The 23,377-nt window shown below is 37.5% G+C and overlaps 1 pseudogene; it reads left to right on the top strand.

Annotated features, from left to right (window-relative positions):
• Positions 1 to 18,994: 18,994 nt before the first annotated feature.
• On the top strand, positions 18,995 to 19,932 carry LOC114025084 (annotated as a pseudogene).
• The last annotated feature ends 3,445 nt before the right edge of the window (positions 19,933 to 23,377 follow it).

Raw genomic sequence — 23,377 nt, 5'->3', positions numbered from 1 at the left:
TTTTTGTTTCTGTTTGACTGATTCTTGCTCTCCCATAGAGTCATTAGCTTCCATTTGCCCAATTCTAATTTTTAATTAATTGTTTTCTTCAATTAGATTTTGTACCTCCTTTTCCATTTGGCCCACTTTACTTTTTAAGGAGTTGTTTTCTTCAGTATATTTTTTCCATTTGGCCAATTGTATGTTTGAAGGATTTGTTTTCTACACTCAATTTTTGTCCTTCCTTTTCCAAATTATTGGCTCTCTCTTGCATATCTCTCATTTCTTTTCCCAATTATTCTTCTACCTCTCTTATTTGATTTTTGAAATCCTTCTTTTGCTCTTCCAAGGAGGCTTTTTGGTCTTGAGACCAGTTCATATTTCCCTTTGAGGTTTTGGTTGTGGGTATATTGACAATGTTGTCCTCTTCTGAATTTGTGCCTTGATCTTTACTGTTCCCATGGTAAGAATTCATGATCATTGTCCATTTCTTCTTTCTGCTTATGGTGTTTGCCTATTTCCTGGCTTTTAAGGTTGAGCCCTACTACTGGAGCACAGGGAACACTGATCCAAGGTTCCTGTCCTGTGAGCCCGGGACCTGGACACTGGCTTTGTGCACTGAGGCCTCAGGGGCTGGGAGCTGGAAGTTGTAAGAGTTTGGCAACTTACTTGGTGCTAAGCTGAGGTAAGCAACACTGGAGCTCTTGGGGAGGAGTTGAGAGTCTGGCCCCTGGGGGATGCCTACTCAGCTGAAATTTATACTTGAATGTTTGGTTGTTGGAGGATGTCTGCCAGTCTGAAGCTCTGCCTCCTGGAGTTATGCTTCCTGGAGTTGTGCTGAAGCAGCGGGAGGTTTGGCTGCTGGAGAATGCCTGGTTCACATGAGTGGTTTTCTGAGCTGATGTCTACTGGTTCCTTTGCCTGTGCTGAGGCAACCTGGGATTCCTGGTGTTGGTGCTTGCCTACTCCACCACCTTGGGGCTCAGGATCTCCCCCTGATATGCTGAGGTGGGGCTTGCCACTGGCTTGCTGGGATGCCTTCCATCTTGTACTGCTCCCACTCCTCCAGTGCAAGAGGGGTCTTTCCTGTTAATACCCCAAGCTCCTTGGGCTACAAGACTACTGCACCCCATCTTTCTACTTGCTCAGCTATTTCAGGGTTTTTTCTAGGGTGATATTTTCTGGGCTTTCAGAGGTCATTGAGGGAGAGTGAGAGTGACTTACTTCTTACTCCACCATCTTGGCTCCCGGAAGTGGATAATTGGTCTTCTTACATAATGCTAAGATTAAAACACAAAGTAAACTCTAAATTTGGTAATTAAAATGTGCAATTTAAACAGATTCAACAACAAATAAAAGGATAAGTAGTTAATTTAGTGCCCCAGGAAAGAATACTAAACCATGACCACCATATAATTGCATGGAATTATTAGGATGATACAAGTACATTCTGAATATTTCCTGCCTCACCCTCATCTTTGTATGTTGCTTCACTTTCCTTTCCCTTTCTATTGCTTTTTTAAAATAGTCATCCTCAGGTGGTGAATGATTTTTTTTTCTTTTGTTTTCGTTGTTTTGTGGGAGAAAGAGTTGACTACAGCTATTTATAAAGACTGGATTTTCATGTATAGTGCTTGCCATCTTAGCATCAAACCTAGTGGAGAGAGGGAGTACCCCTGCTTAATGAAATCACAGTATTTTGAGCTTTTTCAATATTGAATTGAAATTAAGCCCCCACAAGGTGGCAGCAGAGTGTCAGTCTGAGATTAATCAAATATGCTATGGAAATATGGATGGCACAGATGAAGAAAAAGACAACCATTTCATACACATTAGGACTGGACCAGAGATATGGTAAAATAATTTAATGTTTTGGAGCTTCATTTTTCTCATCTTGATATGGGCTTAGAAGAGTGAGTTTACATCTCAGGGTTTATATCTTCCTCCTCCATGACTATGGTCAAGTCATTTCCCTTTTCTCAGTCTCCTTTTCATCACCTATTCATACAGGATCTGCCATTCTAAACAGAAATTGGAATTTTGCAATGAAAGTGACTAAATTTCTATACCCTTTGATTCAGAGATCCTATTGCTAGGCATGTAATCCTAAGGACGTCAGTAAGAAAAAACCCAATATTTGTATCGCTTTCTATGATGGCAGAGAACTGGAAACAACATAGGTCTCCATTGATTTGGGGGATGCTAACAAGTTTTGGTTTGTTAATGTGTTGGAAGGTTATTGTCCTAAAAGAAAAACGAATATGATGAGTACAGAAAACCAAGGGAAGCCTTATATGAATTGATATGAAGTGAAATAAGGAGAAACAAGAAAACAAGGACAATGATTCTGATTATGTAAATGGAAAGAATAACAATAAACTGACTGAAATTAAAATCCTTGAAATTGTAGCTATCAAGCATGACCCAAAGAAAGATATGAGAAGGCATCTCCTTCTTCTCCTTCCATTATTTAAATTAGTACAGGGCTTTGGACATGTATGGTGAGGCTAATATCATACACTTTGATATGTCCTTTGATAGTTTTATTGAGCTGTTTTTCCCATTTTTCTTTTTTTTAAGAAAAATGAATGATAGCTTTCTCAGAAAACAATAGAGGATTATATCATGAAATGTTAATGATATACAAAAAGATATCAATAAAAATTTACCTTAAAATATTATCTACCTCATGGAGTTAGTGTCTGGGAGAAATGCTTCATGACTTCTATTTTTGCTATATTTTCACAATAAATATCCATTTCTAAAATCTAATTGATGTTCATTGGTTAAAATCAATTAGGGGTTACTAATCACTGGTGGTTAACACTGAAGTCTGGTCCTCAAGGGTACTTCTAGAACCTTGAACAGGGGATGTAGCCTTGCTAGATCTAAACCCAATGAATATGACTCATCATGTGAGTTAGGTTTGGAAGGCAAATCTTTAGAGCTTTTCATCACTACAAAACTATTTCTTGGAGTTCGTATTCTAGATAAATACTTTCCCTTCTCACTGCCTCATTTTCTTACCTTGTAAAATAGCCCAAACTAAGGGGAAGAGTGGTGAGGTCAAGAAAGTATTGGTTCTAGTGTCAGAGCATCTGGGTCAGATCCCAGCCTTGCCACTGACTATTGCCATGTGCCCTTGGGCAAGTCACTCCATCTCTTTGGGCCTCAATATCCTTCTTTGTCAAATGAAGGAGTTAGAACAGATTATCTCAAGTCCTTTCTAGCTCCAGATCCCATGGTCATTTTTTGATTGCTCCTAGCTCAGTATCTGTAGCATATCCTGCACATCTAGGAAAGTGTTAGTTCCATGTGTTGTGATGGTTTTCTGCTTCCTAATTTCATAAGATCCAAGTTTCTGGTATGTGGGAGGAGCTGTTGACTGCTGAGAAGAGAAACCTCCTGTGACTGTAATAATTGAAGTTTTCCCATATTTTTTTCCTGAAATAAATCCTTTCAAAAGTTGTTGAACTTAACCTTCAGAGAAGCTTTAGAGAGGGGACATGTTCTGACAACAAAAATGAATCATCTCTTCTATGTCTTAAAAAGGACCAAGAGAAAAAAGTATAAACTGGTTCTCTAAAAAAAAAATTAGAATTGAGGGAGAAGCCATGACAACCATATTAGAAATACTGAGTTTAAACTTTTGGATTTCACCATCAAATTACTCCATATTCCTTAAAAAACCCATAAGGAAGAGATAAGAAGAGAAAGTAAAATTTAAAAAAAAGCATTAAATATCTGGGAGTCAACATACAAGAGCACACAAAGGATTTAAATAAGTATAAATACAAAATAATTTTTTACAGAAATATAGGAAAATATTAATAAAGAGGAGAGTGACTCAGTATGCATATCTAATTCTTACTAATAGATTAAAACTGATGATGCTACAAGGATTACTTTATAATTCTCATATTTTACTAATTCAATTACCAATGAGGTACAAAATAAGACAAATTTATGACAAAGTTCAATTATAGAAATAAAAAAGCAAGAATATGAAAATTGTAATAACAGAATTTATCACTATGAAATATTAAATAATTTTCCCAAAATTATCTGATACAGAATTTTAAAAAATAGACAAGTTCAGTTCAATAAACATAGAAGAAATGCACATGATCTTTCAGTGTCTGATAAGCCTAAGAATGCCATTGCAGAGACAGTCCTTAAAGGACTGAAAAATGACCCTGAGATCCAAGTTTCTCTTTGCTGTTTTTCTTTTTCTGCTGCTAATTTAATTTTTAGTGGACTCTAGAAATCTGACCATCTGTATTCTTATTCTGATGATGCCAAAATCTTTGAAAAATACAGGGCCAAATCATCATTGGTGAGGGATCACAGGACTCATTCAAAATTCAGTACAAAAAATTGGGCCAGACCAGTGCATAGGTAGTCCATGCCTGATCTAACATATAGGCAGCTTGGGTCCAATTCAGTGTTGAAGTGGACTGGATTGAACTACAATAGGAGAAAAAGCCATACCAGCATTTGGACAGCTCCTGCACGAGAACCAGAGGAGAGAAGGCAAGAGAAAAAAACACAGCAGTAACTGGGAAGTAAAGCACCTTTACAAAGCCTTTCAGGATGCATGCCATCACTGCCATTAACAACATTTTGCTGGGGGTCTGTCAGGTTCACAGAAATAAAAGTATTCCACTCTGAGTTCAGGATTGAGAAAGGAAAATGAGACAGAGAAGGAGTCAAAATCCACCTCGACCAGTAATCTGAAGAGTAAGCCAAAAGCCGGGAATTCTTGGTGGAGGTTAGGGCCTGTGATAGTCACTATATCTAGGACTAAGCATTATTTACCCATGCCATATGAGAGCACTTAAGTGAACAGAGTCTGGCCAAACATGGAACTGCATTCCAAAAATGGAGGTTTGGAGATATGAGTAAACAAAACAAAACATAGAACACAATGAGGAAATAGCTTGAACTGAGAGAAGCCCAAGAAGGAAAATGAGAAGAAATTCAAGTAGAACCTCAGAGAAAAGGATATCATTGTTACAACACTTACAAGAATATCTAGAAGAATTGGAACAAGAGATCCGAATTGTGATTTTAAAGGAAATGACAACTAACATTGAAAGAAGGGCATAGCAAATTAGTAGCTTAGAACAACTGATGGTAAATTCTACATAAAACTGGACCCTCAAAATTAAAATGGGCTGAACAGAAATCAATAATGACAAGGGATAAAAAGAAATATTAAAAGAAAATAAAAAGATTAAAAATTAGAAGAAAAAGTGCTAAAAAAAAAACTAACAGGGACAGCACATCAAGAAGGAATCTAAAAATTATTATGTTACCTGAAAATCATGACCAACTCCTCACCCAGGGGCCATTTTCAAGAAATTTTAAAAAGAAAACTTCCTTGATCTATTAGAAACAGAAGACAAAGTGAAAATTAAAAAAAACTGTGCCAGTCACCTCCTGAATGAAACCCCAAAGTGGAAAATCCCTGGATCATAGTAGTTAAACCTAAAGCTTTGAGATCAAAGTAAAAATACTTCAGGCATCCCAAAAGAAAGAGTTCAATTATGGAAGATTTGGCAGGTGCCACTCCAAAGAGAAGAATTTGGAATATGATATTCCAAAAGGCAAAAGATAAAGACTTACAATCAAAAAAAATCTTTCAGCACTTTAATCCTTCAGAAGGAAAAGGGAACTTTAATGGAATAGAAGGTGTCCAAGTCTACCTGATGAAAATGCCAGCACTGTAAGTAGAAACTTTGAATATAAACAGTGGCACCAAGAGAAGCAAGAAAAAATATTTGATCAATTATATGTAACTACATGATGATGAATTATTTATGTTCTAATAGTTGTGAATGAAATTACTGCCCTGTTTGAACCCTAAGAATTTTAATGTTAATGTCCATAAAGAATGTTGAATAAGACAGGTAGAGGGCTTGGGCAACAATAAGCACTGTTTTGATGTTTTCATGAGAAAAAGGAAATGTGAGGGAAAGAGAGATATTTGGGAATGGGGGAATGAGGATTAAGAGGAGAGAACTAATCTTATGCAATAGGAGTTCATGAGATGAAAAGTATATAAATATGCAAAAAATGGAAAGGAAAATGGGCATCCATAAACCTTAGTTTCATATAAACTAGACAAAGGAAATTCAAAGACTTAGAGTCAGAAGTGGGGAACCTGTGGCCATGAGGCCACATGTGGCCTTCTAGGTCCTTGGGTGCAATGTTTTGACTGAGTCAAAGTTTTACAGAACAAGTTCTTTTTTGAGTGGATTTATTCTTTGAAGTTTGGATTCAGTCAAAGGGCTTCACTTGAGCACATAGAGGACCACATGTGGCTTTGAAGCCATAGGTTCCCCACCCCTGTCTTAGACACTCATATATGTTCATTGAAGCACACACACACCACACACACACACACACACACTGAGAGAGAGACAGAGACAGAGAGAGAGACAGAGAGAGAGACAGAGAGAGGGAGAGAGAATTTGGTGTAAAATAAATTATACTCAGCAGGAAAATGGGAGGCAAAAATAAAGAGATGGGGATTTAAAAGAAAAGACAGGATGGATGAAGTACTAATGAACTCCAATGTCAGAATCACTTTGATGTTAATATCTCTTACCAGTAGTAATTTGGACTATTTTTCTTATGGTTGTTATATTTCACGGTTGTTATGTGGTTTTTAATATTTCAGATATACGGTATATTTGTACATGTACTTATATGTATATATCCACATATATACTCATATATATGTATGCATATACATTTGTGAATTGATTCTATAGCATGGTTACCAAACTGTTTTCAGAAATTTAAGATTAAATATGGCTTCAAGGAATACGAGATGATAAACTTGCTCTATTTTGTTGTAGTTTGGCCATATCTGATGTGTTACATTCAATTCTGAGTGAAACAGTTCAAGAAAGACATCATTAAGTTAGTGTTCAGAGGAAGGCAACCAGGATTATGAAGGGCCTTGACTTATATATGATATGAAGATTGACTGAAGCAACTAGAAATCCTGAGCTTTGGACAATAGAAGCCTTGCTTGTGGTTGCTTGTCATCTGTGTTCAAATATTTGAAGTGTTGTCATGTCAAAGAGGAATTCATCTTATTCTCTTCTGCCTCTGAGGAGAAAACCAGGTATAATGTGGAAAAGAGACAAATTCAGGCTTGATAGCAAGAAAGAAAATAAAATTCCTAACTAGTACAGCTCTTTCCATGAGCAAAATGGCCTGCTTCAAGAGGAAGAGCATGCACCCTTCCTGGAGTTCTTCAAGTAAAAACTGGACCTGTTGAGTACATTGTAGCGGGGATTGCTTTTCAGGTAAAGTTTGGGCCAGATGGCTACCAAAGTCCCTTTTAAGTCTAAAATTCTTTACTTCTATGGGATTATAACCTCAATCATTAGCATGATATCTAGCTCAGAGTGGCACTGTGGTAGGAAATTTATAATGAAAAAAAGAGTTATTGTGAAAAGTTATTGTGAAGAGTTATTGTGAAAAGCAACTTGCAGGGATTAGAAGAGGTGTAATTGAATTTCCTTTACTTTCTGTATCTGTAAATAACCCTGAAAATCAGTTCAGAAGACCTTCCTCAAGTCCTTGCCTTGAATTGCATTTGTTTAGTTATCTTGGTTAAGTCCCATGGTACAGTGGAAAGATTTACAAGATTTTTTACTTGAAGAGACTGAGCCTCATTTTCCATATCTGTAAAATAAGGATAATAACCTATAGTACCTACTTCTCAGAGTTGTTGTGAAGCAAAAATGAGATAAATACAATGTACTTCATGAAGCTTAACTTCCTATATAAACACTAGTTATTATTTCATTTTTATTAGGAGTTTCCAAATTTATAAAGTGGAGATAATAATAACATCCCAAGCTGAAAAGAATCAATATTGTCAGACTTAGAATATATGATGGACACAAGTAGGATGTAGCATATACTTTACTTCATTTTTCTGAAAGAATTTTTTGAGCTTCTTGAAGAAAGTTGAATAAAATACATCAATAGTAACTGGAAACATATTGACCAATCACATATCCAGTATGAGGGAATAGCAGGTGGAAAACACTTGCTTTTTCATGGTGGATTCAGGATACAAATGAGCTGCCAAACTCCCTTCATTAGGAATTCTCCTCTCTTCTATAAGTATTTTTAAAAATAACAGTTAGCTGTATGTTTGTTTTATTTCTCTTATCATTCACACAAGAAAGTAAGCTCACTGAGGGCAGTGACCATATAAGTATTTTTTCATATTTTATTTATTTCTTTCATATTTTATGCCCAGGCTTTACCACATTTCCATGTATGCAGTAACTGATGCTTAAGAAACAGTTGTTGTTCAATGAGCAATGCTCAGCTGTTACATTAGTTTCCACAAAATATTGAAAAGCCCAGAGGTTTCTGAATGTCTACAACTGGATGTCTATTCAGTGCATTGTCTACATTCTCTTTGGATATCTTATGGTAAGAAATGGACATACATCAAACAGGATAAGAAGACTTTCAATCACCCTTCTTAGTGCCTATGAATGAGCCATCCCTCATGCCTGGGATGCACTCCCTCTTTATCTCCACCTCCCAGAATCCCTCTCTTCCTTTCAGATGCAACTCAGGTACCATCTTCTACATGAAGCCTTTTGTAAATCTCCCCTACAATCCCACAAATGCTAAGGCCCTCCCACTCAAACTGCCTTGTATTTGACTATATTATATGTGTGTATTAACTTTATATTCATCTTATTTATAGTTACATGTATTACTCATTTCCTATATTATGATGCAAGTTCTTTGCAAGCATGGATTGTTTTATTCTTGGTCCATGTAACCCCAACATCCAGCACAGTGTCTGGCACATAGTAGGTGCTTCATAAATAATTGTTGTTAGGTCAGCAAAAGGATTATGATCTGTACTGGTGGAGGAAGTGCCCATACTCATGAACTTCTGCATTTACTTAAGTATTGGAGCCTTACTTGGTAGCATGGAATGAAATGGAAGGACTAGATATAGCCTATAGACCCATGAGAAGGCAGTTACAGTATCTAGGTGCAAAGCAGTAAGAGCTCCAGCTAGCCTGGTGGCAGTGGAATCAAAAGCAAGAGGTTTTTTTCATGGCTGCTTGTGTTCACCAATGCTGGGTCCTCAGGATCTAACTTTACCAGGAGATGCATTGAATTTGCTTCCACAGGGTTAGTCCATCAGTAAATATGATCTTTTCTCAGACTTTCTAGAGAGAGAAAGTGGATATTTGAGAGGCTTATCCAGAACATTCATGTTAAAAGAAAAAAAAAATGGAGATGGAGGTAGAAAGAAATAAAAGGGTCCCAGATGTTCCAGATTATCTGACAACCGCTATTGCCCTTCATTTTCTCTCTGGAGACATAATTCCCAAAGAGAATTAAATCACTTCATGTGATGTCCAATTAATTCTCAGAGGAATGAGCTAAAGCTTTGGGGCTCTCCTTTTTTCTTTATCAATGATCATGCTATTCCTGCCTATTAGCTGCATGTTTTTCCTAACAATTTTATGTTTCAAAGAAAAGCATACATATGTCATTCATAACAAGAGAGCCATGTATGTCACCATCACTTGAAGAAGGTGATGGGAAGGGAAGGTAAATGTAAATACTTTTGTTGCTACCAACATACATCTATATCAGGAACTCTGTGCCTGTGGTCATGCTTGCTGGTAGAGAAGTAGATATGGTTTCTGGGTATGCCTACAGGGAGTCCTGATCCTGAGACATCATTTGAAAGAAAATGTAGAAAAGAAAAAGCAATCTCTACTTTGGTTTTCAAGGGAAGTTTAATTAGTGTCTGCCCTTCTTGATGGCCCAGGGACCATTCCCCAAAGGACACTAAAGCCTTCAAATTCTCCAAAGCAATCACAATTAAAACCTTTTGGATGGAACAGGAAGGCAGAGCTCTTCCTCCAGTGTGAGGTAGGTGAGGGGTCTCAGGGTCTAGACACCACATAAGGATTCTTATCTCCACTAACATTTCCCCTCTGTTTTGTCACTTTTCCTCATTGCTCTCCTGATAACAAAAATAAGGCCATTCTAGCCTCTGGTTTTCATCCATTTAAATATACTTTGATGGCTTTTTCCAAAATTAGAGGAGCTATAACCTCTTTATCTTCCTTAAACCAGACAAAATTTGTCATCAGTCCTTCCATGAGGGTCTGACAGTCAAGTAGAAATGAAGGAGCTGAAATGCTTCTTTTTCTCTTCTTCTACATCCTTCCTGAGCCCAACCACCCTGACTCTCTTTACTTTGCCTTCTTCCCTCCCCACTTTCTCCTCCCTTCCCCAGAGTGCTGGGGCCAAGCCAGGGAGAGAGGAGAGAAGGTGAGGTGCAGAAGGGAGCTCTAGAGGAGCATACAGAGCTTTCTGAGACAGTTTTCCCTGGATCAGACGAAGGTGAAATTCATCAGAGTGCTCCAAGAAAGAGAAGGGAATAACTTAGAACATTTGAGTCAACTCTATGTCTTCCATGTCTTCCATGTCTTCCCTCTACTCACTCCCATCCAACCACATGCTCTTATTTCCCTTCTTTGTCTTCCTAACTTTGCTGCTTCTAAGAGAATCAAGCATTGGCAAACCTGAAGGACAGTGCTGACATTTTCTAAGATTCAATTTCAGTGTTTTATCAAATAGAACCTAATTTCCATTTATCAGTCCAGACTCATTTTCTCTGGCTATGCTTTGGGGACCAAGCTAGTTCACATGCAGTTGTAAAGCACAGCCACCTATTTCTGTGCAACCTTGGGGAAGTCACATAACCTCTCTGGGCCTCTGTTTCCTTGATTGTAAAAGGAAGAGCTCAAACCAGGTGATATTTCTGGTCTCTTCCCATCCCAAATCCATGACCTTACAGTGACCACATGATCTCTAAGGACTCTCCCAGCCCTGGTACCACAGTTCTAAATCCTATGAGCCTACATTTAATGAAAAACCATTTACATCATCAATGTGAACTCTCTTAAAGACCTTAACATGCATCATGTAGTGTGTTTCCATAGACTGGGCCCAACTTAATACATGAGCACTATGGAATATGTGAAGAGCTTTTTTAAGGCAGGAATAACTTCATATGAACCATCCAAGCCATTTGGAAAAGATAAATTTAATAACTAAATCAGCTGCTTAATTAAGGGACTGCCTTTTGGTGTGTTTTTCTTGTTATTGAATTTTATGTTAATATTGTATGTTGTTTGCGTCCCCTGATCACCACTACTACCCTACTATTTAGTATGGCAAGTAAGTTTATAAGTAGTGAGTATAAAGGGACAGAATATATAACCAGTATGTAGCAGGACAGAAGACTGCAAAACCTGGAAGTCATGTACAAACCATCCCAAAGAACAAAGGAGTATAATTTGGAAATTGTATCATATATCAACCAAAATTCACATGCTGGTAATAGGTACTGAATCAGGTGAAGCTATCTAGATGATGCTGTCAAGGTTTTTGGTCTTATGATATGCAAATTCAAGACAAATTTCAGATGTCCACAGGAAAGACCAGCAGAACATCAAAAAGGTGCTGGTAACTTTTAGATGACAACTGTGAAATTTTACCAGTAACTTTGAGATGATTTGGAAATGTTAATGAACTAATGCCAAGGTGGCACACATAGGTCTGTTCCCTCAAAGAACACTCTAAAAAGGAGACCTCAAACTCCAGCCTCCCCCAAGCCTTCTTCCACCTCCATGTTGTTCATGCTTCCTAATAGTCCCAACTTTAATACATGGTTACATGAGTGACACTATCTGCCTCTTCTCCTTCTCCATCCACTTTACCACCTTACCTGCCTCCCACATTGTCTTCCTTTGTACTTCTTTCATCACTTATCTCTGTCTTTATGGGCCTTTTGTCTCCATATCTCCCATGTTTCATTAAATTGTGATTGCCTGCTTGTTTCCTGCTGCCAATTCTGATCTTTCCTGGTGAGTACCCAAAGAACCAAGCATGCCTGCCTCCATTTCATAATTTCACAAATTATTAACAATACAAATTTTAAATGCTTAAACCTTTTTTCTAATTGAATGTGCTTGATGTTTCTAGAGATTTCATCCCCAGAAGTTCTAAAACCCAGAAATTTTGTGATTTGCCACCTAAGTGATGACATGTCAACCACAAAATTCTTTGAATGATCATTAATGATCATGCTATTCCCCCCTCCCCCCATTCCTGAAGAAAAATGGAAAAGCAGTTAATTCTTAAAGCATAACTATGAAGAGGAAAGAATTGTTGTATCTGTTTCAACTATTAGCAAGAATTACAAGTCTGAGAACCAGTGCCTTGAATTTCCAAGAGAAGCTCTCTTTAAACAGAGCATTCTAAATTAGTTCAATCTCATAGCAGACAAATCTAGACTCAGAGAATATGAGAGGTGCCTTAGCATCATAGGTTTAGAGCAGGAAGGGACCGTGGAGTTCAACTCCACTTTCCTAATGGAAATTTGACTTAAGAGCCCGAGAAGGTGTACAATCTCTTAAAAGTCACACAATAAATAGCCAATGGCCTTTTAAAATGCCACCAATGGGTTAAGAATCGGCTTTCCTTTGAGCAAATATTTACCTGAGAAAATGAAAATTCAAATGTGATCCATACATCATTGGACAAATTTTAACTGAACATGAATTAAAATTACTCACCTTAAAGGGGTGTTACATTAATAGAGATTCAGAAAAATGTCTACATTTTCTCTTAAAATATGAAATGTTGGGGAAAATTTCAGTATGTAACTGATTAATAAATGTGAGTTGTCAGAGAAGGGGAGAGTCACTACTGAGGTGGTAGAAATGGGGAATGAGGATTTGTCAGTCAGAAAGCTCTAGGTTAGGAAAGAACCTCTGTATTCCTGAAATTCAAAGAGTTCAAACACATGTTGGACCTCTCTGCAAAAGTATAATTAAGTAAATGCATGATGGGCATCCCAATGGGGCTTAGACTTCTTGGGAGCCCAAGAAGGCATTTCAATATCCACATCAGTTTTGCTGTACCTACCTGAGGGATCAGAAGAACAACTGAAGGTTTTTGTGAATATGCAAACTTCCCCTATTCCTATGGAGTGCATCCCCCCACAAAATGAATTAAGAAACTGAATACTCTGAAACAGTGAATTTTCACAATTTAGGTCTATGTCATCAAAGTGAAAAGTTGAGTACAATGTAGATAGCCAATCCATTCATTAAGACTGAAGCTAGCAAATGAAACCAGTTAATTTAACAAATACCCCATAGAAAGACTCTCCAATTTAAGTCTCTAATGTTGTCCAATTGATAGCAAAATATCCATGTTCTAAGGCAAAAGTTTTTAATTTTTTTGTGACGTAGAGCCCTTTGATCATCTGATGAAATACATGGCCCTCTTCTCAAAATAATTCCTTTAAAGGGATGGAATAAAATATTCAAAGCACAAAGGAAACTAATTATATTGAAATACAGTTAAATACACATATGCATATAAATATATACATACCTATATCTAGATATGTCTATATACAAGTATGAATAAAATGCTCTGGTTATGATTTGAACAGAATTTCCTACTCAGAGTCAAATTTAGTTACATGAGTGACACTCTCTGCCTCTTCCCCATCCCCATGTACTTTCCCATTCTGCCTGCCTCCCACACTGTCTTCCTCTCTATCTCTTTCATCACTTGCCTTTATGGAGCTTTTGTCCCTATAGCTTCTGGGTTTAATTAAATTGTGATTGCCTCCCTGTTTCCTTCTGCTAAGTCTGGTCTTTCCTGGTGAGTACCCAAAGAACTAGGTATATCTACCCCCATTTCATGATTTCACAAATTGACAATTCAAATTTTAAATACTTAAACCTTTTCCTAGTTGAATGTACTAGATTTCATCCTCAGAAGTTCTGAAGCTCTGAAATTTTGTGATTTGCCACCTAAATGCTGACATGTCAACCACAGAATTTTTTGAATGACCATTAATGATCTTGTCCTGCATTCCCCCTCTTCCAACTCCTGAAGAAAGAGAAAAAAAGAGGTTAATTCTTTTTTTTTTCGCTAGACAATGGGGTTAAGTGACTTGCCCAGGGTCACACAACTTGGAAGTGTTATGTGTCTGAGGCTGGATCTGAACTCAGGTCCTCCTGAATCCAGGGCCAGTGCTCTATCCACTGTGCCACCTAGCTGCCCCTAGAAAGTGTTTAATTCTTAGAGCATAAGTATGAAGAGGAAAGAATTGTTGTATCAGTTTCAACAATTAGCAAGAGGTATTACAAGTCTGAGAACCAATGCCTTGGGTTTCCAAGAGAAGCCCTTTTTATTTCTTTCTTTTTCTTGCTAGGCAATTAGAGTTAAGTGACTTACCCAAGGTCACAAAGCTAGTAAGTGTCATGTGTCTAAGGTCAGATTTGAACTCAGGTTCACATAGCTCCAGTGCTGGTGCTCTATCCACTCTGCCACCTACCTACCTCAGAAGACCTTTTTAAGCATGTCTTTTCTTTTTTTTTCCAATTTATTTATTTTTAGTTTTCAACATTTACTTCCACAAGATTTTGAGTTCCAAATGGTCTCCCTATCCTTGACCTCCCACAACCACATCATGGCATGCACTCTGATTACTCCTTACTCCAATCTGCTTTCCCTTCTATCACCTCCCCCTTCTCTTATCCCTTCTGTTTTCCTGTAGGGCAAGATAGATTTCCATACCAAATTGCCTGTGTATCTGTGTGTTTCCCAGTTGCATGTAGAAACAACTTTAACTTTCATTTTAAAAACTTTGAGTTTTAAATTCTCTCCCCTTCTCCCTCCCCACCCACCCTCATTGAGAAGGCAAGCAATTCAGTATAGCTTATACATGTGTGGTCATGCAAAACACTTCCATAATAGTCATGTTGTGAAAGACTAACTATATTTCCCTCCATCCTATCCTGCTCCCCCATTTATTCCATTCTCTCCTTTGTCCCTGTCCCTCCTCAAAAGTGTTTGCTTCTGTTTACCCCTTCCCCCAATCTGCCCTCCCTTCTATCACTCCTCCCTCTCTTATCCCCTTCTCCCCTACTTTCCTGTAGGATAAGATAGATTTCCAAACCCAGTTGTGTGTGTTTGTTATTCCCTCCTTAAGTCAAATGTGATGAGAATAAGATTCATTCATTCCCTCTCACCTTCCCCTACTTCCCCTCCACTTTAAAAGCTTTTTCTTAGAGCGTTTCTTTTCTAAATCAATTCAGTATCACAACAGACACACCTAGACTCAGAGAATGTGAAAGTTGCATTAGCATCATGGGTTTAGAGCAGGAAGACACCTTAGGGATCACTGAAAGAAATCTGATCTGAGGCCCAGAGGAGGCATGTTATCTCTTAAAGTTATACAATAAGCACCCAATGACCTTTTAAAATAAACATCAATGAGTTAAGAATTGGCTTCCTTTAGGTAAATATCTACCCAAGAACATGAAAATAAAAAACATGATCCCTATAACATTAGACAATTTTCACTGAAGGTGTTGTATTAATATAGATTTAGAAAAGTGTCGTTTTCTTATATATGGAACAGTAGGGAAAATCTGCATATTTACCTAGGAAATATGTGGGAAGGAGAGATGGTAAAGAACCTCTCTACTCCTGACATTCAGTGTTCAAACAAATGTTGGGTCTTTCTGCAGAAATGCAGTTAAATAAATGCATGATGGGCATCCAAATGGGGCTTAGACTTGCTTGGGAGCAGAGTAAGCCACTGATCTTGTAATGTCCGCATCACTTGTGCTTCCCCTATCCGTTGGAGCACAGGAACAACTGGAGGGGTGTGAGTGTGTGTGTGTGTGTGTGTGTGTGTGTGTGTGTGTGTGTGCTTTAAAAGAAGTTATTACAAAACCAAGCAGGAAAATAAGGAAAGGATCTCTTTTACCCTTTGTGGTTAAACTCCTTGAAAAGGCCACCTGCAATAGGTACCTCCACTTTCTCTCCTCTCACTCTCTTTTTAACCCCTTATAATTTGGCTCTCAACTTCAACATTCCACCAACACTGCTCTCTCCAAAGTTACCAATGATCTCCTAATTGCCAAACCCAATGGCTTTTTCTCAGTCCTCACTCTTCTTGACTTCTCTGCAGACTTTGACACAGTTGATCACCCTCTCCGGTTTAATAGTCTTTTTTCTCTCTAGATTTTCAGGGCAGCACTCTCTCCTGGTTCTCCTCCCCACCATCTGACCAGTTCATCTCAGTCACCTTTGCTAGATCCTCCTCCAGATCACACCCTCTAACCATAGGTGTCTCCCACTGTTGCATCCTGGGCCCTCTTTTCTTCTATACTACTGCACTTGGTGATCTTTCTGGTTCCCATGGATTTCATGACACTCTCCATGCTGATGATTCTTAGCTCCCTATCCTGGTCTAACTAACCTACTTGCTGACCTTCTATCTAACATCTCCAACTGCTTTTCAGACATCTTAACTCAACATATCCAAAATCAAACATATTGTTTTTGACTCCCCACCTTCTGTTTCCTGTTGCTGTACAAGGCAACACCATTCTGAAGTCCCTAGGTAACAACCTTGACTATCTCTTACCCTCCTTCCCCTCCCACTCCATATCCAATTATGGTGGAGGCTTGTTGAATTCACCTTTGTGATCTCTGCAATATGCATCCTGCCCTTTTCTGATGGTGCCACTACTCTGGTGCATGCCTCCATCATCTCTCACACCTGGATTATTTCAATAGCCTGCTCATGGGTCTGCCTGTCTCAAGTTTCTCCCCATTTCAATTCATCCTCCATTTAGTCACTAAAGTGATTTCTTTAAAATATAGGTCTGACTATGTCTGTCTGTCTGTCTGTCTGTCTCTCTCTCTCATACACACACACACACACACACACACACACACACACATCCATTCAACAAGCTGCAGTGGCTCCCTATTGCCTTCAGGATCAAGTCCACAGTTTGGTGCTTGAAGCCCTTCATAACCTACCCCCCTCCTACCTTTCCAATCTTCTTATGACTTACCCCTAAACATGTATACTTCCAGCCAATGATACTCCATACCTTTCCCAGCATTTATCATTTTCCTGTTTTGTCATGTTAGTCAACCTGATAGATGTGATGTAGTGCCTCAGAGTTTTTTTGATTTACATTTCTCTAATCAATAGTGATTTACAGCATTTTTTCCTGTGACTGTAGATAGCTTTAATTTCTTCATCTGAAAACCGCCTGTTCATATGCTTTGACCATTTATCAATTAGGGAATGATTTGTATTCTTAAAAATTTGACTCAATTCTCTATATATTTTAGAAATGAGGCCTTTATCAGAGACACTGGTTCTAAAAATTCTTTCCCAATTTTTGGCTTCCCTTCTAATCTTGGTTGTGTTGGCTTTGTTTGTGTAAAAAAGCTTTTCAATTTAATTCATTTCATTTCATTTTTACTCAATTCATTTTAATGTAATCAAATATAATTAACGTGATCAAAATTATCCATTTTACATTTCACAGTGTTCTCTATCTCTTGTGTGGTCATAAATTCTTCCGTTCTCCATAATTCTGACAGGTAAACTATTCCTTGCTCTCCCAGTTTACTTATAGTATCAGTCTTTATATCTAAATCTTTTACCCATTTGGACTTTATTTTGTTATACAGTATAAGATGTTAGTCCATGCCAAGTTACTGCCATGCTACTTTCCACTTTCAAAGACTGTCTTTTGCCTTTTTTTCTATCCCTAACACTTAGGACAATGCCTGACATAGAGAAGGTACTTAATAAATGTTTACTAATTGATGGACTGAGAGAATACATAGGAAAGAAGAATAGGACTGAGTTGGAAGAAAGCTATATAGATGATGACAAAACTCAATTTCCAGGTCTGACCTCTCCAGAGCTCCAACATCATACTCTCTCATGTAGAGACTGTTTATGCCATCCCTTTGTTCAAAACCTTTCAGCAGCTTCTCCTTAGGGGAAAGACAACTGACCTTAGGGGTCAGGAAGAACTGAGTTTATATCGCACTTGTTTTCTGCAACTATGAGAGTCACAGATACTCAGTCTCTTCATCCATAAAATTGTGACATGAATATCAACCGAAGCTTATTTATAGTATTGATGTGAGGCTCAAATAATAGGATGCAAACAAAACAATTTTTATCCATTAAAGTGGTGTAAGAAGGCCAGTCTATTACTTTATTTTAAATTATTAATTAGTAGCACTCATTATCAATTCTATTATGCAATATTATTGTTGAAATGAAAGTGAGACTGATCTTCCCTTTCCACACATACCTTGATGTAGTCCCTGGATGTAATCACAGATAATGGATATTAATAGACACGGAGGCAAAAAAAATTGGCACCACCGCAGGACACTTCGCTTTCTAAAGTTCCTCGTGTAGAAGTCTCCCCTGGTCTCAGAAAGCTGGTTTATTCTTCATCCTGTGGTGTTCTTTCATTTCAGATTCATTGAATGCTCACATTCCTCTGCATATAGGGATGAATTCCCCAGCATATTTATATTTCATTTAACATCTCGTTAACAACATCTTTTCCTATGATTAGGTCCCTTATACTAGCTTGCAGGGCCAAAGTCAATATTTTCTTTCTCCAGTGGAAAAAAGGAAATCCAGATAATTACATCTTTTAAGCACATTAATAATTCATTGTCTGGGATTACATCCTATGACTACCTCCACTGGGGAAGAGGGAGGAGGAGGGAGGAGTGTGGACCAAGAGGAATACTTGAATTGAAATCCATTCTCAGACATTAGCTATGTGACCCTGAGCAAGTCATTAACTTCTCTCCACCTCAATTTCTTCAACTGTAAAATGGGGATGATACCACCTATGTCTCCTATGGTTGCTGTGAGAAATAAATAGTATCTCTATAAAGCACTTAGCAAAGTTCCTGTCACAGAATTGTGCTTAACAAAACTTCCTCCCTTTGTCCCTCCCTCTATCTCTTCATTATTTTTCATTGTTGCTTTGGTATACATAAAGCCGTTCTGATCTCTTTCACTTGTTCTCCACCTCAACTTTGACAGATGTCCATGATGGGAAACCAAACCACAGTGACTGAGTTCTTCCTTGTAGGATTGACAAATGACCCTGAGACTCAAGCTAATCTTTTTGTTTTTCTGCTACTAATGTACCTTTTGAGTGTCACTGGAAATCTGACCATCATTATTCTCACCCTGCTGGATTCCCAGCTCCAGACTCCTATGTATTTCTTCCTCTGGAACTTCTCCTTCTTGGAAATTTCCTTTACAACAGTCTTTGTCCCTAAAATGCTAGTGAACATAGGAACTGGGAACAAGACCATTTCCTTTGCTGGGTGCTTTACTCAATATTTTTTTGCCATCTTATTGGGAGCAACTGAGTTTTATCTTTTGGCTTCCATGTCTTATGACCGCTATGTGGCCATCTGTAAACCCCTGCACTACACAGTGGTAATGAAAGAGAGCTTTGTCTCCAACTCATCCTCAGTTCCTGGTTGGCTGGCTTCGTGGTTGTTATTGGGCCACATGTCATGACCACAATGTTGCCATTCTGTGCATCCAACACCATCAATCATTACTGTTGTGACTACACCATATTGCTCCAGCTGGCCTGTGCAGACACACACTTCATAGAGATGATTGAATTTGTCTTGGCTGTGGTGACTCTTCTCTTTACATTAGTCTTAGTAATGATCTCCTATGCGTGTATCATGGGAACAATTGTGAGAATCCCTTCTGCTCAGAAAAGGAAAAAGGCCTTTTCCACCTGCTCTTCCCACATGATTGTTGTCTCTCTCTCCTATGGCAGCTGCATTTTTATGTATGTGAACCCCTCTATGAAAGAAGCAGCAGTGTTTAATAAGGGAGTAGCTGTGCTGGACACCTCAGTTGCCTCCTTTTTGAACCCTTTCATCTACACCCTAAGGAACCAACAAGTAAAACGAGCCTTCAAGGACATGCTCAGAAAGATAAGGTTTTTCTCAATAAAATGAAAATAATTGGAGGTGCTTTAATAAAAGAAATCATAAAGGAAAGTTAATAAGAGACTAGTGATATTCTTATGTGACATGTGTAGAAATTGCTTTTTAGTGTTAAAAATAGTAGGCTGCATTGGCTTGTTTTATGACTTTTGAACTCAGCATTTATTGAGTTGAATCCATGACTTGATTACATCATTAAAAAACCTTAGCAAACTTTTAATTTTTCTAGTTACTTATAAAAATAATAAATCTTGATTAGACCATACATTTTTTGAATATGGTTTCATGCTTCCTATGGTGTTCTCAAGAAGTTAAGTGCACATCCATCTTTGCCCAACAATTAAATGGGATAAAGTCAGATTGGTCTCTGCAGTTCATAGTCTCCAAAAAACCTACTTATATTTAATTGAATCATAGACTTGGGTCTCATAGTCAAGTTAATGGAGCTCGAGTCCAACCTGCTCTCTCATCCCTCATTTTACAGATGATAGGACTGAGGCCTAGAGAATGAAAAATATTAAATAGTCAAGTGTATCACTCACCATTGGCCTCACTCCCCTATAATTCATATTAACAAGCTGGAGTTTCCGAGAGGGTTGGCTGCTATCTGAGGTTCTAGGGGTAATCACCATCTTAACACTCTAGCTGCCAAGCCCTTACCATAGTGCTGCCCACTAATGTTCAGTCAGTAGAATAAATTAACTAGTTACAAAGGCATGTACTCAAATGGCACAGTGAGGTGCAAATGATAGTGAGGTAGAAATGTAGGAAATATTTGTGGCCGATGCCACATCTTCAGAGCTCCTATAATCTGTTTTTCTTTAGAACTGCAGGACCTCAATGTCTTTAATTTATATTTTATTTCATATTTTTCTCAAATACATGTAGAAACAACTTCTAACATTAATTTTTTTAAATTTTGAGTTGCATTTTCTTCCTCCCTACCTCACCTTCCCCACCCCCACTCCTTGAGCAATTTACTTTAGATTATATTGTGTAGTCATGCAAAGCATATTTGCATATTAGCCATGTTGCAAAGAAAAGAGACAAAAAATAAAGTCAAAATGCTTTAATATGTGTTCAGACTCCATCCATTCTTTCTGTGGAGGTGGATAGCATTTTCATTAGAAGTCCTTGGAACTGTCTTGAATCATTGCATTGCAGAGAATAGCTGAGTCAGTCACAGTTGATCATCATATAATATTGCTGTTACTGTGAACACTATTCTCCTAGTGCTGCTCACTTCACTTTGCATCAGTTCACCTAAGTCTTTCCAGGTTTTTCTGAAAGCTTCATTCTCATAATTTCTTATAGCACAATAGTATCTTGATACAATTATATACCACAACTTGTTCAGCCATTGTTCAATTGATGGGCATCCTTTCAATTTCCACCACAAAATTCTTTGCCACTACAAGAAGAGATGTTATAAATATTTTTTTACACTTAAATCCCTTTTTCTTTTCCTTTTATCTCTTTGAGAAACAGACCTGGTATTGCCAGGTCAAATGGCACATACAGTTTTATAGCCCTTTGGAAATAGTTCCAAATTACTTTTTAAAATAGTTGGATCAGTTTACCACTCCACCAATAGTACATTAGAGTCCCAATTTTTCCAAATCCCCTTCAACATTACTAATTTTCCTTTTCTGTCATATTAGCCAATCTGATAGGTATGACATGGTACTTGGAGTTTGTTTTTTTTTAATTTGCATTTCTCTAATTATTAGTGATTTAGAGCAGCTTTTCTATGATACGGTTACTACAGATAACTTCTATTTCTACTTCTGAAAATTGCCTGTTCATATCCTTTGACCATTTATCAATTGAGAAATGACTTGTATTTTTATAAATGTGATGAAGTTCTCTACATATTTGAGAATGAGGCCATTATCAGAAAAACTCGCTATAATTTTTTTCACAGTTTCCTACTTTCCTTCTAATCTCAGCTGCATTGCATTGGGTTTTGTTTATGCTAAAACTTTTTAATTTAATGAAATAAAAATTTTCCATTTAACATCTTATAAGGCTGTCTTTTTGTCATAAATTCCTCCCTTATCCGTAGACTTGACAGGTAAACTACTTCATGCTCCCCTAATTTGCTTATGATATCACCCTTTATGTCTAAATCATGTACCCATGTTGACCTTACTTTGGCATACAGTGTGAGATACTGCTTTATACCTAGTTTCTGTGAAACTTTTCTCTAGGTTTCTTAGAAGTTTGTCAAATAATGAGTTCTTGTCCCCAAAACTTGGATCTTTGTGTTTATCAAACACTAGATTGCAATAGAATCTCAATTACAATTATAATACCAGAATACAAATACACAATTTAGAACTGTGTTTCATGTACCAAATCTCTGACACTTATCTACCATTCTATTTCTTAATCAGTGGTTTTGTTTACCGTTTTGCAATGTAGTTAGGATCTGGTACTGCTAGGCCACCTTCCTTCACAGTTTTTGCCCATTGATTCCTTTGATATTCTTGACCTCTTGTTCTTGCACATAAATTTTGGTATAATTTTTCTAGCTCTATGAAACAGTTTTTAATAACTTGATTGGTACAGTACTGAATAGCTAAATTAGTTTATGTAGAATTGTCAGTTTTATTGTATTGACTCAGCTTGCCCATGAGTAATTAAAATTTCTCCAATTGTTTAGAGCTGACTTTATTTGTGTGAAAAGTGTTTTGTAGTTGTGTTCATATAGTTCCTAGGTTTATCTTGGCAGATCGGGTCCCAGATATATTCTATTGTCTACAGTTATTCTAAGTGGAATTTTTCTTTCTACATCTTGTGCTGGACTTTGTTGGTAACATAAAGAAATGCTGATTATTTTTGTGGGTTTTTTATATCCTGGAACTGTGCTGATGTTGTTAATTATTTCAAATAATTTTTTTTAGTTGCTTCTGTATGAATCTCTAAGGATACCATCATATCAACTACAAAGAGGGATAATTTTGTTTCTTCATTGCTTATTCTAATTCTTTCAATTTCCTTTTCTTCTCTTATTCCCATAGCTAGCATACCTAGGGCAATATTGAATTATAGTGATAATGATGGGCATCCTTGCTTAACTCTGATTTTATTAGGAAGAAGTCCAACTGCTTGCTGATGGTTTTAGATAGATATTACTCATCTTTTTAAAGCTCCATTTACTTCTGTGCTTTCCAATGTTTTAATAGGAATGAGTGCTGTATTTTGTCTACACCTTTTCTGCAGCTATTGAGATAATGATATCATTTTTGTTGTTTTTGTTCCTGACATGGTCAATTGTGGTGCATACAAATCCCACCTGGTCATAGGTGTCATAGTTCCCAACTGCCACCTTGGTGTCACAGACATCTCCTGCTGACCTCCTCAGTTTCTTTGGGCTAGTAAATTGCTTTACCTCAAGCTTTTGTTGCTTCTACTGCTCCAGAATTTTATTGGAGGTATTGTTTTAAAGTTGTTT

This window comes from Vombatus ursinus, unplaced genomic scaffold, assembly GCF_900497805.2.
Source record: "Vombatus ursinus unplaced genomic scaffold, bare-nosed wombat genome assembly UNPS02014826.1, whole genome shotgun sequence".
NCBI lineage: Eukaryota > Metazoa > Chordata > Mammalia > Diprotodontia > Vombatidae > Vombatus > Vombatus ursinus.
Note: the sequence above shows the minus strand (reverse complement) of the source record. Positions and strands in the feature narration are given on the sequence as shown.